General features: G+C 35.0%; 1 protein-coding gene across 1 annotated transcript in view; it reads right to left on the bottom strand.

Annotated features, from left to right (window-relative positions):
• Nucleotides 1-19,938, bottom strand: part of LOC127864845 (latent-transforming growth factor beta-binding protein 2-like) — a 177,055-nt gene that overhangs the window by 111,045 nt on the left and 46,072 nt on the right. The gene's annotated exons all lie outside the window — the stretch shown is intronic.

The following is a 19,938-nucleotide window of genomic DNA, read 5'->3' as shown; positions in this document are numbered from 1 at the left end:
TCTATGTATAGAATGCTTTTTGAGAGCGAATGAAAATGCGTCACATATTCTGACAAATAAACAGTAGGGTGTCGTTATTGAAATACCGCGAGAATACTGGAAGAATAGAGATGCCAACTATAATGTTTAAAACAAATAATTTTTTAACAAGCGTTTGTGATTTGTCAGGATAATAATAACAATAAGATATCGAAAAGATCAAAGCAAATAAATTCGACAGAAATCTAAGATTCGGCAATATATTTAAGACGGGTTATGTTCACTTAAATTGTGTTTGGTAAAGACTGTAACTATATGTAGTGAACCAGTCTTCGGCTTATACTCACTGAAGAAGAGCATTCAGGGGAGATAATTGAGTAATGACTTAATTCTGGAACGGTTGCGAAGAAAGACAAATAATGCGAGAATATTTAGTGCGATTCGCTACACAATTATGATGTCATTGATATAACTTTTCCTGAGGTATGTATTTACATGTGATTTAGCATATGTCAAAGTGTTTTTGATTTGTTCAAGGCCATAAATAGCATCGCGAAAATATATGTCGCGTGGCAAATTTTTTTGAGACGTATCCATATGTGGTATTCTTATGTAATTTTATGTCTAAATTCCCATATGTATGAACGGTCAACGCCCGCTTCGCGGGCTTTTGCCCGTATTATTTAAATTTGATTATTTTAATTGCAGACTTTTTTTATTAACCCCAATTAATGTGTACGCAACGTTTCTTTTATTTAAATCGCTGAGTACGAAGCATCAAGCTATTTTTTAATTAATTGACAGTGATCTTTTATGTATGTCATAATATAACTTGAAATCAATCTTAAGTTAAGCTTGAGTGGTTGGTTTGTAATAAGTTTTGTAAATGTTGCTGTAGGATTAGTATGCACAATAAATACTAACGCTCTGGCATATTGTGATGGTGATATGATTATATATTGCACAATGAATATGTGATGATGTTCTTGTGATAATAATGAGGCTATAATTAGTTTTTGAATAAACTAGCTAATTTCAAATAAGATACAAACACATCCCAATCCTAAAATTATCAGTAAGTTATAGTATTGTTTGCCTCTAGGCGCATAATTAATTGAAGGCCTAGTTTATCTGTTAATCCTCGCCCCATGTGGTGTCCCAGTGGGTACACTGATATTAATACACGATGTATTGGTCCACAATTAAATCTCTTATAAAAACATGTCTCTCAGGTGACTGAAAAATGGCTGTGTAGATACAACAAATACTACTACAACGGAGACTAAGATAACACATGTTACAATTAATTTGTCTTCCTTGCGTTCTTCTTATACGACAAACACTTCTAAAACAAAAAAAGCAAAAAGCCGCTACTGCTACTGCTTCGGCTACTCTTACTGCTGCCGCTGCCGCTGCCGCTGCCGCTGCCACTGCCGCTGCCACTGCCGCTGCCGCTGCCACTGCCGCTGCGACTGCCACTGCCACTGCCGCTGCCAGTGCTGCTGCTGCTGCTGCTACTGCTACTGCTGCTGATAGTGCTACTGCTACTGCCACTGCTACTGCTACTGTGACTGCCACTGCCACTGCCACTGCCGCTGCTGCTGCTGCTACTGCTACTGATAGTGCTACTGCTACTGCTGCTGCTTCTGCTGCTGTTGCTACTTCTACTGCTACTGCTACTGATACGGCTACTGCTACTGCTACTGCTACTTTTACTGCTACTGCTACTGCTACTGATTCTACTACTGCTACTGCTGCTGCTGCTGCTACTGTTGCTAGCGATGCTTCATTATTTATTTTTAAATGTATCATTTTGTTAAAACAGGAAAGAACTGTTATATATATTTTCTTAAAGGTGTAAAGAATCTAAACTTTTCTGCCATTAAAGTTTTATTTAACTGGATTAGTATAGGCCACATAACAGACGCTATTGTACTGATTTGTACTAAACAACATTTTGTCATAATCAATAGTTTTAACATGCCGCAGTTTCCTTGGAAGTTAACCTTTGATTGGACTTATGTATAAAACATTAACAAGGTATTTGTTGACAGTTTGTCCTGTCACAATTATATATTAGTTGAGCCAAACGTGTGATAAAGATCCCTTTTGGGGTGGCGATAAATACTTTTTATATTGTTCAACAGTTGGAGACTGAGAAAACATATGTTACAATTAATTTGTCTACTTTGCCTGCTTCTTCTTTATATATTTTTCTTGCTAATCGTTTAAGTTTAGTTTTAGTTAAGTAGGTATATCAATTTACATTTTTTGATAGATATTTATTTGGATAGTAATAGTATGTTTTATTTGACTTGACATCATTGAACCGGTTTATTCATTGATAAGATCGGGATCTCCACAGGTGTTTAATCTCGATTGTTAGGTGGGGAGAAGGGTCCGAATGATAATGTTGTCGTCGGCTTACGAATCACATTTCACAAGTTTTAGACAAATATGCATACGTTATAAACCTAATTTAAGTATTACATAGATAATAACTTATCTTTATTTTGATGAATTACGTTTAAGGTATAAAACTCTAATTATCTATTTGTTGTGTGCCGCATACATACCATCTTGCTTTTTTTAAATTTGATCACAACGGTCCGAAGTCATAAACATTCATTATGCATGGTTGCTAAAGCACAGTGTATACTAACTAACCTATGTTTATTGTTGTTTGCTAGGGTTATTATTACTATTTTTTATTTTTTTTATTTGGGGGGGGGGAGGGCTTTTATAGAAGATTTCAACTAGTCCTTCAATTAACGAAAAAAATATTGGTATAGGAAATATAAAAGAGTAATAGACAGCTTCATTCATGCTGTTCTATTATGGTGCTTTAACGCATATAATTATGTATGGTTGATGAAGCACATTGTATGCTACCGATGTTTATTGTTGTTTACTTTAAACATATTTTATTTCCAGATAATGACATTATACAAATATATACATTGGTCCATACATACAAAATGGAAAAAGGGTTAGACCTGAAGTTCTTCAACATTATCGGGGGTCCTTCCCTTGCGATAGTTTTAACATGTTGAAATGGTGACAAATTTACATAAAATATTAATCATGTCATTTACACAGTATATACACTTGGGAACATAAATCTCAATAATTATATTTATTATATGATGACATCAGTACTACTAATAATAACAGTTGTTACCAAAAATAGTAATACAAATAGTAATAATAATAATTAATCAAAAATATAATAATGAGTGTTAAGAAAATATACATATAACTTATACAAAAAAGGATATTAATAATGATAATAATACATATAGTAATAAAGATATTAATAAAGATAGTAATAAGTCCTGTCCAGCAAAATGGAAAAAAGTAGCTAAGCAATGAATCGCTTTGTCGTAATAATATATTTTTTAACTTCGTTAAAAATGATGGTGTTGTTTTCATTATTTAGTGAAGGCTTACCATAGAGGAGCACCTCACAATTAAGCGGATGAAACGATCTTAGCGCAGTGAATAGAGCTATTCGCTGCAAATGGTATGTATGGCAATGAAAGAAGTAATGCTCCCCTATTTTCAGCATCATTTCCGCACGCACACAGGGGAGTGTTTTTTAAATGATTAACGAATAAGTCTGAGTTTAGGTTGCTGCAATTATTTCTTAAGCGCGCGTGTAGAATTGATGAGTGTCTATCCCCAATGTAAAAGTATGGGGGATTATCTTCGCATAAATTATATAATTGTTTCAATGAAGTTTTAAATTTCGAAATAGTGTTAATGTTTCTTATTTCAATAGGTAACGAATTCCATAGATTAATGGCAGATGGTAAAAACGAGCGTGAATTAAGTGAAGTTCGTCTTGATAAAATAGTATAGTCTTCCGCGTTTCTAAGATTACGAGAAGATTGTTCATGAACTGTTGGTGGGAGAAGATTATTAAGGTAATTGGGGCACTGACCGTTATGCATTTTGTAGATATTAATTAGTTTTAGATAACTTCGTCGTTTTTCTAGACTTGGCCATTTAACTTCAGTGTAAAGGTTTCTAAGTGAGACGGATCTGGTTAGGCCTGAGACAATACGCGCGGCTTCATTTTGGATTTTTTCAAGTAATTCTTTGTCGTACAATGTACAACCGTCCCATACAACACACGCGTATTCTAATAATGGTCGCAAATGTGTGAAATATATTTGGTTTAGACATTTTCTTGATAGTTTGTACTTAACTTTTCGCATAACGCCAAGGATTTTCGACGCGGAAGTCATAATATTATTGATGTGGTTGTTCCATTTACCATCGCTGCTAAGCGTAAGACCGAGATGTTTGTGTTCATCAACAAATGTTACGGGTACATTACCAAACATTAACTTGGGAAAAGGAATATTCTTTTGTGTTGTGAATAGAATAGCTTCAGTTTTTTGGGGATTAAAATCAACAAGCCAACGCTTTGCCCATACGTTAATTAGGCATAGGTCATGGTTTAAAATACCCTCGAGATCGGCTAATACAGATGTGGTACATGATAATGAAGTATCATCAGCAAACAGTCGGGTAATACTTAAAAGGTTTTCTACAATATCATTAACGTAAATCAAGAAAAACAACGGCCCTAATACTGAGCCCTGGGGGACACCGGCATTTACTTCTAATGACTGCGACTTTGCTGAGCCGACAAAAACTTTTTGGGTACGGTTAGACAAGTAACTCTCTATCCATTGTAATATATTTCCACTTATGCCATTTTGTTTAAGTTTAAATAAAAGACCTCGGTGCCAAACACGGTCGAACGCCTTGGATATATCACAGAATATCATGCAATTAAGTTTCTTGTCGTCAATAGATCGAGCTATTTGATCAAATATATCAATGAGTTGATAAACTGTTGAGTGTCCTCTAAGAAATCCTGATTGTTTGCAGTAAATTAAATTGTGTGCAATAAAATGGTTATATAAGTGTTTATAAACTGCACGCTCCATAAGTTTTCCTATGCAGCTTAAAAGAGAGATTGGGCGATAGTTTGAAGGTATGTTCGAGTCACCCTTTTTGAATAAGGGCATCACAATTGCATTTTTCCATGATGAAGGAAATGTGCATTCTTGTAGTGATTTATTAAACAAAAGGCATAGCGGTTTTGAAATTGACTCGCTAGTACGCTTAAGAACAAGATGACTTATTAAATCTTCCCCAACAGCTTTGTTAGTTATTAAAATTTTGATTAAATCGATAATTTCAGTTTCTGTTATGGACACATTTTGCAAACTGGCAAATGGAAACTGAGTAGGGACGGGAAGAACTCCCGAAGATGAATCTAAAGTTGAAATGGAAACAAAATAATTGTTTAAGCACGTTGCCTTTTCTTCTTCAGAAGTATATATAGTTACATGGCCATGTATATCGACCGATTTTAGGGGTGGTATCACATCAGAATGTGAATGTGAGTTAATGAGATGTTTTAACATCTTCCAGTATTGCCTGGAATTGCTTGATTTTAAATCAGTAAGTGTAGTTTCAATATTGGAGTAAAATTGTTCCTTTGCATGTTTAATCATATTATTGACTTTGTTACGAGCGCGTTTAAATTTAGCCCAGTTGTTTTCAGAAGGTTGTTTTATCGCGGTAACTTTAAGTCGGTCGCGTTTACGGGCAAATGTACGTATCATAGAGTCGTACCAAGGTTTATCATAAGGACGGACTGTAACTAATTTAAATGGAATACATAATTTCATAAGTTCTAAAAGTTTGGCAGTAAATAAAGTGGTAGCATCTTCTACACTCATCATTGTTAAAAAATTCCAATTTTCGGTGTTAATTAAATTGTTGAGACGTTGAAAATCAGCTCGTTTGTACAACCAAACATGCCTCTGCATTGGTTTACTTATGACTGATGGGACTTTAATGTGCGCAGCCGTGGCATGGTGATCACTTACAGAACTATCAATTGGTATAACCTCACTGTTCAATACAATTAAATTGTCTGAGACAAGTATGGGGTCAATTGATGTAGAAGTATTGGAAGTGACTCTTGTTGCTTCAGTTATAACGTTCCTTAAATTAAATATTGCCAATGACTGTTTAAGACGTGTATAGTTTTTGAGTTGGTCTTCGTTTATATCGCCAAGCATGATAACATTTTGGTTCATATCCAAGGCTTTGTCAATATTAGTTTCGAGGTCATTCCAAAATGATACGTTTGAGTTAGGGGGACGATAAAAGCAGCAGAGTAAAGCGGAGAAGTAGCCAGTATTGAGTTCAATCCATAATGAATGCACACTGGGGCATTCTAACTCAATAACACGCCGCGACAGTAAAGACTCATTTACATAAATTAATAAGCCGCTGGAGTGCGGTGTAAAATCTTTACGGTGAAAACTTGTGTTAAAACCTTCAATTGTTAAAGCATTATCGGGAACAACATCCGTTAGATGTGTTTCCGTGAAGCATAACATGTCAAAATTACACAGATTACTAGCTACATAATCAAGTTTGTTACGTATTGACCGCACATTCAAATGCAATACGCTGAGTGCCTTGTAATCCGGTCCTGGATTTAACTCGATATCCCCTGATAAAAGTAAAAGAAAGCGTAAAGCGTCAATTAATAACAGATTCATTTCAAAGACAAACGGTCGAATAATGCAACCTGAGAGTAAAGCGCGCGATAGCCCGAAAAGGGTGAGAAGAAATAATACAAATTCGTTTGATGCACTCCACATGTAAACAACTTTTTTACGACAACAATATTTACTTGAATTAAATAACCCCACAGTCATTCGAAATGCAGCGATATCGTTACCCATTAGGTAAAAGTTTTACACAAACACATAAATGACTGAATGGCCGTGAGGTTTTACAAAAATAAATTACATTTCTTGCGACTTCTTGGCATATGCTGGACAGGACTAATAATGCACAAAAAACAAAAAGGATAAGAAAAAGAAAATGTAACATAATGGGAATAAGACAGTTGGATAATATAGGTTTAGTAAAAATATGTTATTACGTTACTTGCTGAAAACTAGCATAAACAACGATCTATGGCTTTGTAATCCTAGTTTACAATACTACAATTGGCATGATATTTGAAACAAAATAATGGAAGAGAGTATTTTTAAAGCGAATATATAAACAATAAAGTCAATTATGAACCCTGAGAAATGTCGTTTGACATAAAGACAGAAAAAAAAGTAGCACAAGCATAACATCAATATCTGCAGTAAATAGTGGCCAGAATATCTCATTTGCGTTTACAGTATAAGACTTAAACCATAGCTAGACTAATCCCCAGTTACAAAGGCTAATATCTGTTACTTACACTTACGTGAAATAAATATCGGAAAATTGACAGACGATCATGATAACTATGTGTGAATAACAATAATAATGCAAAGAACCCGAGGACATGGATTATTACGTGAAAAAAAGGACAACAACAACGTATTCACTATAATCCGAGAGTCCGAGAATCACTATTCGTACTCAGTATAAGTGATTGGATGCATTTCAATTTGTTAAAACTGATAAATGCGACACGTAGTTCACATGGTGAATACATATAATTAGAAATCACCTGGTTAATCCCTAGTAGGTGACAGGTTTCTCTTATACCACATAATTTTACTTCACAACCAATGACTTAGGTTAAGCTACTTAGCAAAAAATGTATTCACTGAAATCCGAAAATTACTATTGTAAATCAGTACAGTTCATTTACAATAGATGCATTTTAATAAAAACTGTTCATCACGGCCACGATGTTCGCATGATAAATAAAAACAACTACAAATCACGTGTGTACTGACAATGAGAGTATGAAACATAGGCTTAATCCTATTAACATGTTCTATACATTGACTAGATTTCGAAATTGTGATAAGATGTGTTTACTTATTTTATAGCCAAATGGTCGAATAATGCAGCCTGAGAATACAGCACGCGAGGGGCCGAGAAAGAGGAAAAAACAATAATACAAATTTACGTTCTACACAAGACGTATAAAATAATATTTTACGGCATGTTGTAATATGTAAGATAGCATTAGCAACGAGCTATAGATTGACTTCCAATCAACGAAACAACAAGTAAACAGGATTATTGATCCAGAAAAACAGCCTTTACATACAACAACTCAAGGCGAGTCGTATGGAAAGTATATATATAAATATGCATAAAAAACGCATGACTTACACATATTATGTCTAAGTTTACGTTTTAAAAGAACAAACAACAGCAACAACAAACAACTATTTGCATGAATGAAGAGATAACAGTGAACATATTTACAAACAAATCAACAGTATTAAAGATTGTAATAATATGACCAAACATTTGCCTTGATTCAAAACCAAAGTCCTTACGAGTGACAATCTAGGCAAGTCAAAAAGCATAGTCAAGAATGATAAACACTTTTATTTAAATTTAGTTATCAGTATAAAGTTTTAATTGACAATACATCTATCGAAGTTTATTAAAAATATCGGCAATATTTTTGTTTGATGATGATGTTAAGTTGGTGTTGCTGTTGTTGTTAATGATGATGATGAAGAGGAGGAGGAAGAAGAAGAAGAAGATGATGATGATGGTGGTGGTTGTGGTAGTAGTGACGACGACGACGATGATGATGATTTTGATTATGACAATGAGATTTGAATTAAATTAATGCGCAAAGATTTTTCATTTTAGCGGCCAAGTGCAGATATCTGCGCTCGGCCGTTGTAAGGGTTATGTAATATTTGCAATCTACATAGGAGTCAATAGCAGATACCAAGCACCATATGCTTATGAGAAACAAAAGGAAAATATTGGCAATCGCTGAAATCTCGAATATGACTTAAAGGAGCCTTTTCACAGATTTTGTCATTTTTTAACTTATTCATTAAATGCTTTATATTGATAAATGTAAACATTGGATCGTAAAAGCTCCAGTAAAAAATAAAGAATAAAATTTAAAAAAGGAAAAGAACATTGCCCCGAGCAGGTTTCGAACCAGTGACCCCTGGAGTCCTGCCAGAGTCCTGAAGTAAAAACGATTTAGCCTACTGAGCTATTCCGCCGAGCACACGTATTTATCGTATTTTATACCTTATATAAGCAATCTTCGTAGTTTCACAAAATTTAACGACAAAAACAGAACTCTCCAAATTATTCAATCGTTTCGCGTTGCAACGCTTTATAATTTTTAGGTTTTAAAATCGTCAAAAGATGCATATAATGGCTATATTAGAGCATGGTAAATGTTCAGTATTACTGTTTCCTCACAAATATCATAACCAAAACGAACATTTGCGAATCTGAAACAACTTTTTTCAATTTTGTCAATTTACCAAAGCGTGAAAAGATCCCTTTAATCATTTTATTAAATGAAAACCGGTAACTATTTTAAACTGTTATTATATTGCAACAACATAGCGTTGTTTATCCAAAAGACCATTGTTATAATTACAGGGACGTCAATAGGCCAAACTATTCAGGAAATATGATTTGAGTCGCCAAGGATAGATTTTGAGATCAATGTACGTCCGATGAGATTTTAAGGGAGTTGGAGGCGTAGGGACATATTCGTTCGAGTACGCGATCATTTGAGAAAAAATAATGTTGAAGCTTTAACGGAATTCCGGAAATTTGCGATCGGTACCGATTTTTCCTGGTTCTATTTTATTGATTCTGATAAGTTAGCGGCCGGCACGGAAATGAATATTAACTGACGAAAAACTCTTCGCTACTTTCCGAAAATCTTCGACATGTTGCAAATATCCGTAATATTCCGCATTGTACTCACCATAAATTGCAACTAGAAAGACTACAATAAATCAATTAGCTACGGCTCAGGCGGGGATTTACCTTTTATCCCTGTAAGGGACCTAATGCCCCAGACTACCGGCTATTTTTTCCGGAATTCGAACTTGATACACTTGATATCCCTGAATTAAATATTAATATCCGCAATTTTGATCTCTAGAGTGCTGACTGTTAGTATTGTATTTGACTGGAATGACTGTCGATTATGTGTTTTTAAGATTAAAACAAGCTTACGAAGAACTTTGTGTTTGCTTTTTTGTACGCTTTCTTTTTAAAAATGTATTGTCCGCCACGGACGCAACAATTGACCAAATGTTCCAGATTGTGGTCTCTTTAAAGTGATATGTTTCTACTGCCGTGATATCTTTAACGAACTACACATTATTGATCGTGGACGTTTTATACTCTTATTGAATCTGTTTCCCCAAAATATGCTCTTCTATTAGTAGATGTTTAGGTGACGATGTTCTAATTATAGATCTTACACGGCCAAGAAACACTAGATAGGTCTTTGCAAAGAGAGCTGTTGGATATCGTGAATGCGTTCAATGTGGCCTGTTTAGTTCAGAAAGCTATGTGCAATGTTTTATGGGGATTTCTATCAAATTGCCAATGCAAAATTTGATTTAATTCATTCGGACCTACAAGCGGGAAACTTCTTCATTAAAATTCAATGGGCTTTTAAGAAGTTCGTTGAAAGGCCAAATTTGACGTTAAACGCCGAAAAAATTGCTACTCAGTCTTATTTATCACTTTTTTTGTAAGATTTACCAGTAGACGTTCTTCAGTGAAATTAAGCAAACACACAGTATGGAAGGGTATTTAGGTAAAAATTACACCCTTCTTTGTGACTGTGTCATGATTCTTGATGATACTTTCAATTAGTATGTAGACACCTTTTCATGCTTGATGACACATCTTGCCTGATGTCCAATGTCTATTTACATTCTGCTTAATGGTATCATGCATGTGTACAGATGCAACATTCTTGTTCGTTAATTGCATGCTGCATATGTGTATGTTGGTTTGTGCAGAGAGACTTGTGCAATAGGCGCAGTGCATAATGGAATCAAATATTAATGCGTTTAATAAATTTACGCGATGGCAAGATGTGAGTTTCACCCAAGCACAAAGCAACATACTGTCATGCATGATACAATGATGTCAATTGACAGTCATTCCGAAATGCTACGGAGGACTACGGAAATTTACGGCGTATAACGGAAATTTTATGTCATAGGAGAAGTTGCGCACATTTGTAATATATTTGCTACTGAACCGAAATTAACCGCGTGTTTGTAGACTTAACTTTATTTTGGTTAATGACTGACCATAATTTTTGTACAGTAATTTACCTTCAATAACCAAAGAAAGTCTATGGATATATTTCAATATATGCTACTAATGCATGTATGCAGAGCTCCAGATAAGACGCTTAAAGTCGTAAAAAATTGAATTAAATTTAGTAAAAAAAGTAGACTTAAATTCTGTGCGTACGGTTACACATTGGAAAAATAAAATAAGAATTCAAAATGTGTGATCATGCGTAAAACTCAATATCAATGCATATAATGTAAACACTTTATCAATGAGTTCCCACTCGTCTAGGCCCTCATTACAATTATGAAATCAACAGCACTTTAACGTTATTATGAATAACAGACCATCTTTACAACAGTCGAAAAGCCGAACGTTTTCCATTATCTGGTCCTTTTATCGCAAAAAGTCTGCTGTAACCCGGCACTTGTCATGAGCTCTTCTTAGACTATAAACCTAAATGCGGATGTGCCAAAAATTATACTTACCTGAAAAAAAGAATTAATAATAGACTTTAAGGCTGGATTTTTTATAGAGTGTAAACCAAGATTTTGCTGAAAAAGTTATCTGGAACTATGCATGTATGTTGAGAGGAAATCGATTACATAATTTCAAATTTACTAGAGTACTTTTATATTGCACCACATAAAATGCTATAAAACTATAATATTGAAGTGCACATATAAACTTTATTATAGATGGGTAGGTATTTCGTGTCAATCTCTTTCACACATGAAAGAGCTGTTGGTCATGCTGCTTTAAGTACATATAGATGCATGACACAATTTAGATTAAGCAAAATAAAACACTAGGTATTTGCCAAGAGTCAAATATATACGAGCAGTAAGAGCGTAATCGTGCACAGCGAGACTTACTCATGTAGAATTGAAACTCTTATTGCTTTCTTTCGAAATAATTTCATGTGTCCGATCTTATATGCAATATGCCCGGTGTTTTTTTTTGCGGATTAATGTTCCGTTTTAGATCCATAATTAACGAATGCCTCAATATTTTAAAAAATTAACACCGGAATAATGTTCACCAACATTTTTTCATACAGATTGGATATAAATATTATAGAGCTTAACAAAAAAATACATTAAGCTCTGTTCTCCCGGCACACGTGCTGGACACACAGGTGGTTAGCGTGTGGCTATGATAATAATTAGTGAAAACATCTTTTTGAATGATAAATAATCATTTTAAAACGAAAAATCAAATTTTCTATAAAAAAAAATTCACTATCGTTTTATATATAACAAGGTATCCAACTCGAAATCATCCGAAAACGGGGTGCATCGTTTTGAGCAGCCATTACTAAATTAATTTTGCAGCGATTTTCATTACCCGGTCTTATTCAACGCAGAAATGAATTTCCTTTTAGGAAATGTATATATCTTGTTATATTTCTACACATGCTGGGTCAAATTTTAAGAAATAAAGCTATACATAATTCGCTTGACCCAGTTGTGATCGATCAGACCGTATTTATGAATGAAATCTCCATTTGTAAAGACACAACTCCGCATTGGAGCAATGAAATCACTCTTGTGTTTAAAATGTCAGTTGGTTGAAATGTATGTAAACAAAGGTTTCAAAATGCGCTGGACAGTTAGTTTTGATGCATAATGCAACGGCAAGCACGGTAAGAATGTTTTTTCATACGTTTTATTGAATTATGGTATCGAGGTTCGTGAACTTTGCAGGGAAAATGCCCTTTTCCTCGTGAAGATTTCAGTCATTAATACTGTCTGATCGATCACAGCTGGGTCACGCGAGTTGTGTATCGTGTTATTTCTTAAAAGTTGACCCAGTAGTTGTAAAAATATTGCAAGACATTTACATTTCCAGAAAGGAAATTTATTTCTGCGTTGAATAAGACCAAGATCGTGAAAATCGCTGCAAAATTGATGAAGTAATGGCTGTTTAAAACGATGCATCCCGTTTTCGGATGATTTCGAGTTGGATACCTTGTTGAATATATATTTAACTTATTTTTTTTTAAGAAAAGTTGATTTTTCGTTATAATATGATTACTTATCATTCCAAAATATGTTTTCACTAATTAGTATTATAGCCACACGCTAACCACCTGTGGCTGGACATACATCTTTAAAAAAAACACTATACAAATTCAAGTACTTATGCACTTAATTGATTGTAAACAATGACGGTTGAAATCCGTGCGTCGGAATTTTTCTGGTAACCAAGAGCGACGTCAACGTTCATGACAAACATGTTTATATGACATTTATTTATTGATTTTTTCCAACTTGATTGAAAATTATGTTTTATGATATTTTAATAAATGTAGATGAAGTAGTTGTTTTCTCAACGAGGAGTACATTAGTTGTACAGTACTAGACACGAGTACTTGTAACTTTCAGGTTTCTCTTTACAGACATTATATAGTCATAAAATGATAAATATGTGTTTATAGAAATTGTAATTATAGCATGGTTAACAGACTAGAGAAATCTGAAAGTTTCACGCACAGGTCTGTGGCAATGGGTGTTTGGGCTACTTTATAAATATGAGGTCGATATGCAATGCACATCGGTAGATTACGTCTACTGTAATTATTTGGACTAGGGAAGGGCCACAATTCCAACACATCAGCCCCGTTATGTTCTGAATAAAATACATGTATAATTTCTTGAGTGCCAATTGCATCTTACAAATATCAAAAACATTCACGGCAGTCAATTCATTGTGTAAACCTACTGGTCTCCATGGTAATAGTGAACGTATTTAGTTTAATGGAGATTATATAACGAAGGGAACTAATTCAGCTTATTCAGTTTACTAGTCAAAATGATTCGGATGTTTTCGCTTTTTTTTCCGAAAAGTAATTTATTTAACATACGGAAAATAAACGCGCGCCACCTGTTGTCATAATTTAGTAACTTGCATTCTGCTTACTGCCTGTTGCTAACTGCCGTTGTTAATGACGCTTAGTGGCAAAACCGATTATGACTGGTTTCAGGAATAATGAACACACAAACATTGGATAGTCACCAAGCATGTTGAAACAATCATCAAGTATAACCGATAGAGAACAAGCATGTTGGAACTGTCATGAAGCATGTTAGAATAAACATCACGCATAATGTAAATATTCATCATGAATGATGTAATGTTGCAGCAATCATCAAGTATAAACGAATAGACAACAAGCACGTTGGAATTGTCATAAAGCAAATTAGAATAAGCATCAATCATAATGTAAATATTCACCACGAATGATGTAATTTTTACCTAAATATCCTTCCATAGACATGTGTTGTTACTAAAATAGACATAGAGATTTGAGCATTGGGAGTGACCTAATCATACTGTGCTTTAGCAGTATTACGGAATACCGTTAGTGCCATCATGGTTACACATTAAAATCCAGAGGGCGAGAACGCGAGAACGCGATAGTACGATGACGACAATGTGACAATACGATGATGACAGGGTGACAATACGATGGCGACAATGCGATAGTACGATGGCGACAATGCGAGAACGTGATAATACGATGACGACAATCAGACAGTGCAATGACGACAGTGCGACAATACGATGGAGTGAGATAGTACGATGGCGACAATACTACAGTTCGATAGTGCGATAATACGATGACGACAGTGCGAAAATACGATGACGACAGTGCGACAATACGATGGCGATAGCCGACAGTGCGATAGTACGATGGTGCCGATGCGATAACGCGATAGTATGATGGCGGCAATTCGAAAATGCGATGGCGACAGTGCGACAATACGATGGCGACAATGCGATAGAACGATGGCGACATTGCGATGATACCATGGCGACAGTACGATATGACTATCGCATTGTCGCCCCCGTACTATCGCACTGCCGCCATTGTATTGTCGCACTGTCGCATTGTCGTCATCGTACTAGCGCGTTTTCGCAATCGTACGAACGCATTGTCGCCATCGTATTGTCGCACTGTCGTCATCGTTCTTTCGCGTTCTCGCATTCTTGCCCTCTGGATTTTAATGAGTAACCACGGTGGCCCTAACGGTATTTTGTACAGTAAAGTGCGTAAAATCTGGTTTGGAATAACAATTTATATGCCGAAAACAGATGTTGAAAACCCGACTTTGTTTTATAAGTAGTAGTCTAAATATACAATGAGTTTTCCGAGCATTAAATAAACATATTAAAATAAAATTCATGTTCGTATCGGTTGAAGTTCTTGTTAATAGTAGAAGCAAAGAACACAATAAAACGCGGATTAGGCTTACTAATTTGAGGCAAGAAAAAACACATCGCGCTATTATATATAACATATAACGCGCATCCGCAAAGTTCGAGCGCCCGTCTCGGTGCCGTCGTTTCCGGTGAAAGTTTCGCACAGGAGCTACCGAGATTGGATATGAGATCACGAATCGTGGCTTGACTTTATATATCAGTCAGCGTAGAACCTGACCAGACTGCGCGGTTGGACAAGCTAGGATGGACCAACTTTGGCCGCATATGACATAAGACCCATTTCGCATGACGCGGGTCATCTGACCTTTATAATGTGTATATAGCTTTGAATGGAATTTGCACATAGTTTTTGGCATGGACTTATTGTTATGTTAATGTGTTGCACGCTTTCAAAAGCAGAGGGCATATATAAGATCAAGTATACTACGGAGTTCATTTTCTGTTGCAAAATGAAATGCAATAAAGATTGTTACTCAGCGGTGTGTACAGTATGACAGCGTTGTCTGTCTGCGATGCATTTATACTGGTTCTAAGCTGGCATTCTCACCAATTGGACTCAACCATCTGCTCGAACAAGAAATGATAAGTTCTACTAGCATAAACCTTTAATTGTAACTTATTTTAAAAATATTCATGTTATTTATATTATTCAATTTATTATTCATAATTATAATTATTTTTTCCTTTATTGTTGTTTTTTGCATTAAGAAACTAATTCGGCTTACGAAACTGAAAAATCCCATTGGAAAAAAATCCCATTGGGGAAAAAATCCATGGGAATTTTTTGTTTTTTTTTAAACACGACTAAACGCATTTAAATATCGTAGTTGTTCATCATTTCATAAAATATGATGTTTCTGAAAGTTTCATGAATAAATCTCTCAAAATAACAAAAAAAATCCCATGGGATTTTTTTCTTCCATTTTAAAATGGGATTTTTTTATTACTATATATTTATATATATAATTGGCATAAAACCAATATACAGTCCTTAAATAACGTTAAAATACTTGCAAACGCAAATAAAACACGTTTTTTTAAATGTTCAAAATCCCATGGGATTTTTCTCCCATATGCAAATTATGGGAGAAAAAAAATCCCATGGGAGAAAAAATCCCATGGGAAAATCGAAAATCCCATGGGAAAATGCAAAAATCCCATGGGAACCCCAACTTTGCTTATAAATTTCATAGTGAAGAAAACGCTTTTTTTGAGTGAAAATAACCAATTATTAATCAACGATAAGACTTTTATCGCATACTATGTCTCAAAGTAGCAAATCTTGAAGAAAAAGGGTACTTAAGTTTGCGAAATTTCGGTTTCGCAAAGTTTTTCCGGTGGCCGTTTATACAGATTGATTGTACATGTGTACTGAATTACTGCACAGCTATTCTGAATGCTTGTGCAGCTGTATCGAATGATTGTGCTGATATACTGAATGACAGAACAGCTATACTTAATTATTGCTCAGCAATACTGAACGCTTGTACAGCTATACTGAATGATTTTACAACGAACGAAGAGACACATACCTTGAGAGTGCAGCACTCGCATCGTAATCCCCGTTGTGAAATGCACATTTCTTACACATGAACGCACGTTTACTGTCAGACCACCATTTAAGTCCATTATCATTGATTTGCACACACTTTGAATGGGTCCAACCTGAACATTTGCTACATTGAATAGTGTCTTTTTTGCAGTCTAGACTACACACAACACAGGGATAAGCAGCCATTGAGACTGACGATAAATTCCGTAATGACAATCCTACTTTATATAGCGTTTTGCATAATGGTCGGCAAAAAGGTGCGAATGACTGCGTTTGATCGCTCGGATGTCTTTCACACTCTCGGACAAATTAAAAGCATCAAACGGACGATCTTTTTTCAAAACAGGGAAGCAATTTTGAGGGTGTTGAGTTCACAGTTGAGAACTTGGTCATTGAAAGTAAGTAGGTTCTAATAGATCATACAGCAGTTGTAATTCACACTACCAGCGTCATTGCGATTTTTATGTTGTACATTCGACTAAGATTGGGACTCGATTTTTTTTTCAAAATGTACTATATGAAGTGGTACATTCCAAACCGGAATACCTATGTTGATACTTTCTTCTTATATTTCAGAATGTTTCAAATACACAGAGTTTCTTTCAATATATAAAACTATTTGTAAATAAAGGGAAAAGAGCACAACAACAGCATCGGTAAATTCTTGTTTGAGTGCTCACTTCTTTAATTTACAGCGTCAAAACAAACCTTTTATTCAAGAAATAGTACATTGCATAATCTTGAAAATACAGATATTCAATAATGCAATTATCCGCGTCAATACAATAGGCATATGTGTATGATATCACAATCCATCTTTTTTATACAGCAGATGAAACCGCATGAAAAATATATAGGCAAAGAGATGAACACGTATGTAATATTTAAATCATGTATGGTCTTAGATCTAATGCATGTTTATAAACTTTGCAACACATTTTGAATACTTGAATTAAGAGGGCTCATTAACATAATGAATTTGTGAACTGATGGTCGTTCATAGAAAGGGTATCAAGAAAACGTCGCGATACATATGAGGCAAACATAGTTTTATGTGCGCTCACCAGTTAAGGACTGAACTACATTGTAATAAACCGTGCGTTGCGGTACTTGTAATAATCTTTTATCGCTGCTCATGTTAAATGGATGTATTTTGTTCAACCAATTGATCAATGTATGTTTGTATGTTAATGAAATGCCAGAGACATTGTAAACTGTTTTATGCAATCAACTTTGAACTTTTCTTGGATGTAACTACTAATTAACGTTCGTTGATACAAAAATAAACAGTGTATAAAGAAAACAGTGGAAAACTCGAAGTGGTCTAAACAGTGTATTTACGAAGGCACCCAATTTGAATATCATACAGTACAATCTTCTAATGCCATAGGATATAACCTATTACTAATTACACAAAAACTATGCACTCCGTACAAATCAGTTTGGGAATAGATTTTCGCACTTTCATTTAATTATCTCAAGCCATGTGTTATGTACCGGCCTTTTGTTCAAAAGTTGTTAATGATGAGAAGTTGTGTCAAGAACGGTTTCTTTCATTATTGTTTGAAAAGGTGCGGCTCGTGTGAAATTGTCTGCAGTTATGTTGAAATTAAATATGCTCTGTTATCTGCTATTTGTATATAAACACCTGTCGCACTTGCACTTGTTATACAACCAAAATCACGTTCACTACCTTGCATAATACATCATGGCTTCCTCTCGAAGAATAGCTATATTTGGTGACAGTTATGTTAAACGACTTGGACGTCATTGTAATTATGATTTAAAGGTAATGAAATCATGCATTAACTGAATGCATCTTTGCAATTTAATTATAGTATTTAGTAACATTGGATCACATTTATCGCGTTTATATGTGAATTAAAGGTGTTTACATGACCTTACAACTTCATGTATTACTTCTCATCAAAATTACCACAAATAAACCTACTGAAACCCTGAAAATTATCGTATAATTCATATGCTCCTTTCATAATGTCATACATGTATCTTCCATATTTGCAATGAAATTTGCATTTATTTCAGATGCCTGGAGAATTGCGATTTTTTTGCTAAGGGGGGTATGACGGCAGCACGTCCTGACGTCGAGTTTCTACAGGAACTGAAGAGATTCCAGCCGCACGTTGTCGTGGTGGTTCTGGTTGGAAACGACATCTGCACTAGTTCGTCGCCTGCGGACATTGTGTCGTCTCTACTAAGGCTACAGACGCAGCTCCACGAAGCCGGAACCACACACGTGCATTTCTGCAAAATTTGTGAGCGGGGTTATTTTCCGAAGGACCGTGCAATGACAAAGAAATGTTTCAATGAACAGCGAATCAAAATCAATGACTGTCTCAACAAAAACGCGTGTGTAATAGAACTGAAAAAGATTCGATTTCCAGCAGATTACCACACCGATACGGTGCACCTGAATGAAGTTGGCAATACTAAACTCTTTAGGCACATCAGAGGCTTTTTATTTGGACTTTAAATATTTCACTGTATTGTCTTTTTTGTTTGTTTTGTATTTTGGTATTAAGTATGATTATTGCTTGTTTTGAATTTTAAATAAACGCTTTTTGGCAAATAAGCATCGTCTTAATTGTAATACAAATAAGGCACATTTAACATACAATATGTCCAATAACATATAATATGATAGTTCCTTTATTCAAGTAATATCAGCCTCGCTATTTTGCGATTTCAATTGACGTTTTCGTAAAAAGTGACGAAAGCTAACCCTGAAGCGAATTAATAAACACCCAATTCTGTCATTTCCTGAGGTATTGTATTCTCACAGTTCACTTGATGCTTACCGGTGTATTGATGCAGTTGATAACGAGCACCTCGCCGGGACTACACTAGGGTGCTAATACACACGTGTACCGTGTGCAATACCCGATCCAAGCAACAACGTGTCAGAACAGGGATTTCGGTAATTCAACCTGTTTAAAATGCACTCGCTCGGATATCGAAATCACCGTTACTCCGATAAACGATAATAATTTATCATGCTTATGTACAAAGTAATAACAGTTGAATGTTTCCGATTTTTGAACAAGAAGTAAATTGCTGCATCG

This window comes from Dreissena polymorpha, chromosome 1, assembly GCF_020536995.1.
Source record: "Dreissena polymorpha isolate Duluth1 chromosome 1, UMN_Dpol_1.0, whole genome shotgun sequence".
Classification (NCBI taxonomy): Eukaryota; Metazoa; Mollusca; class Bivalvia; order Myida; family Dreissenidae; genus Dreissena; species Dreissena polymorpha.
Note: the sequence above shows the minus strand (reverse complement) of the source record. Positions and strands in the feature narration are given on the sequence as shown.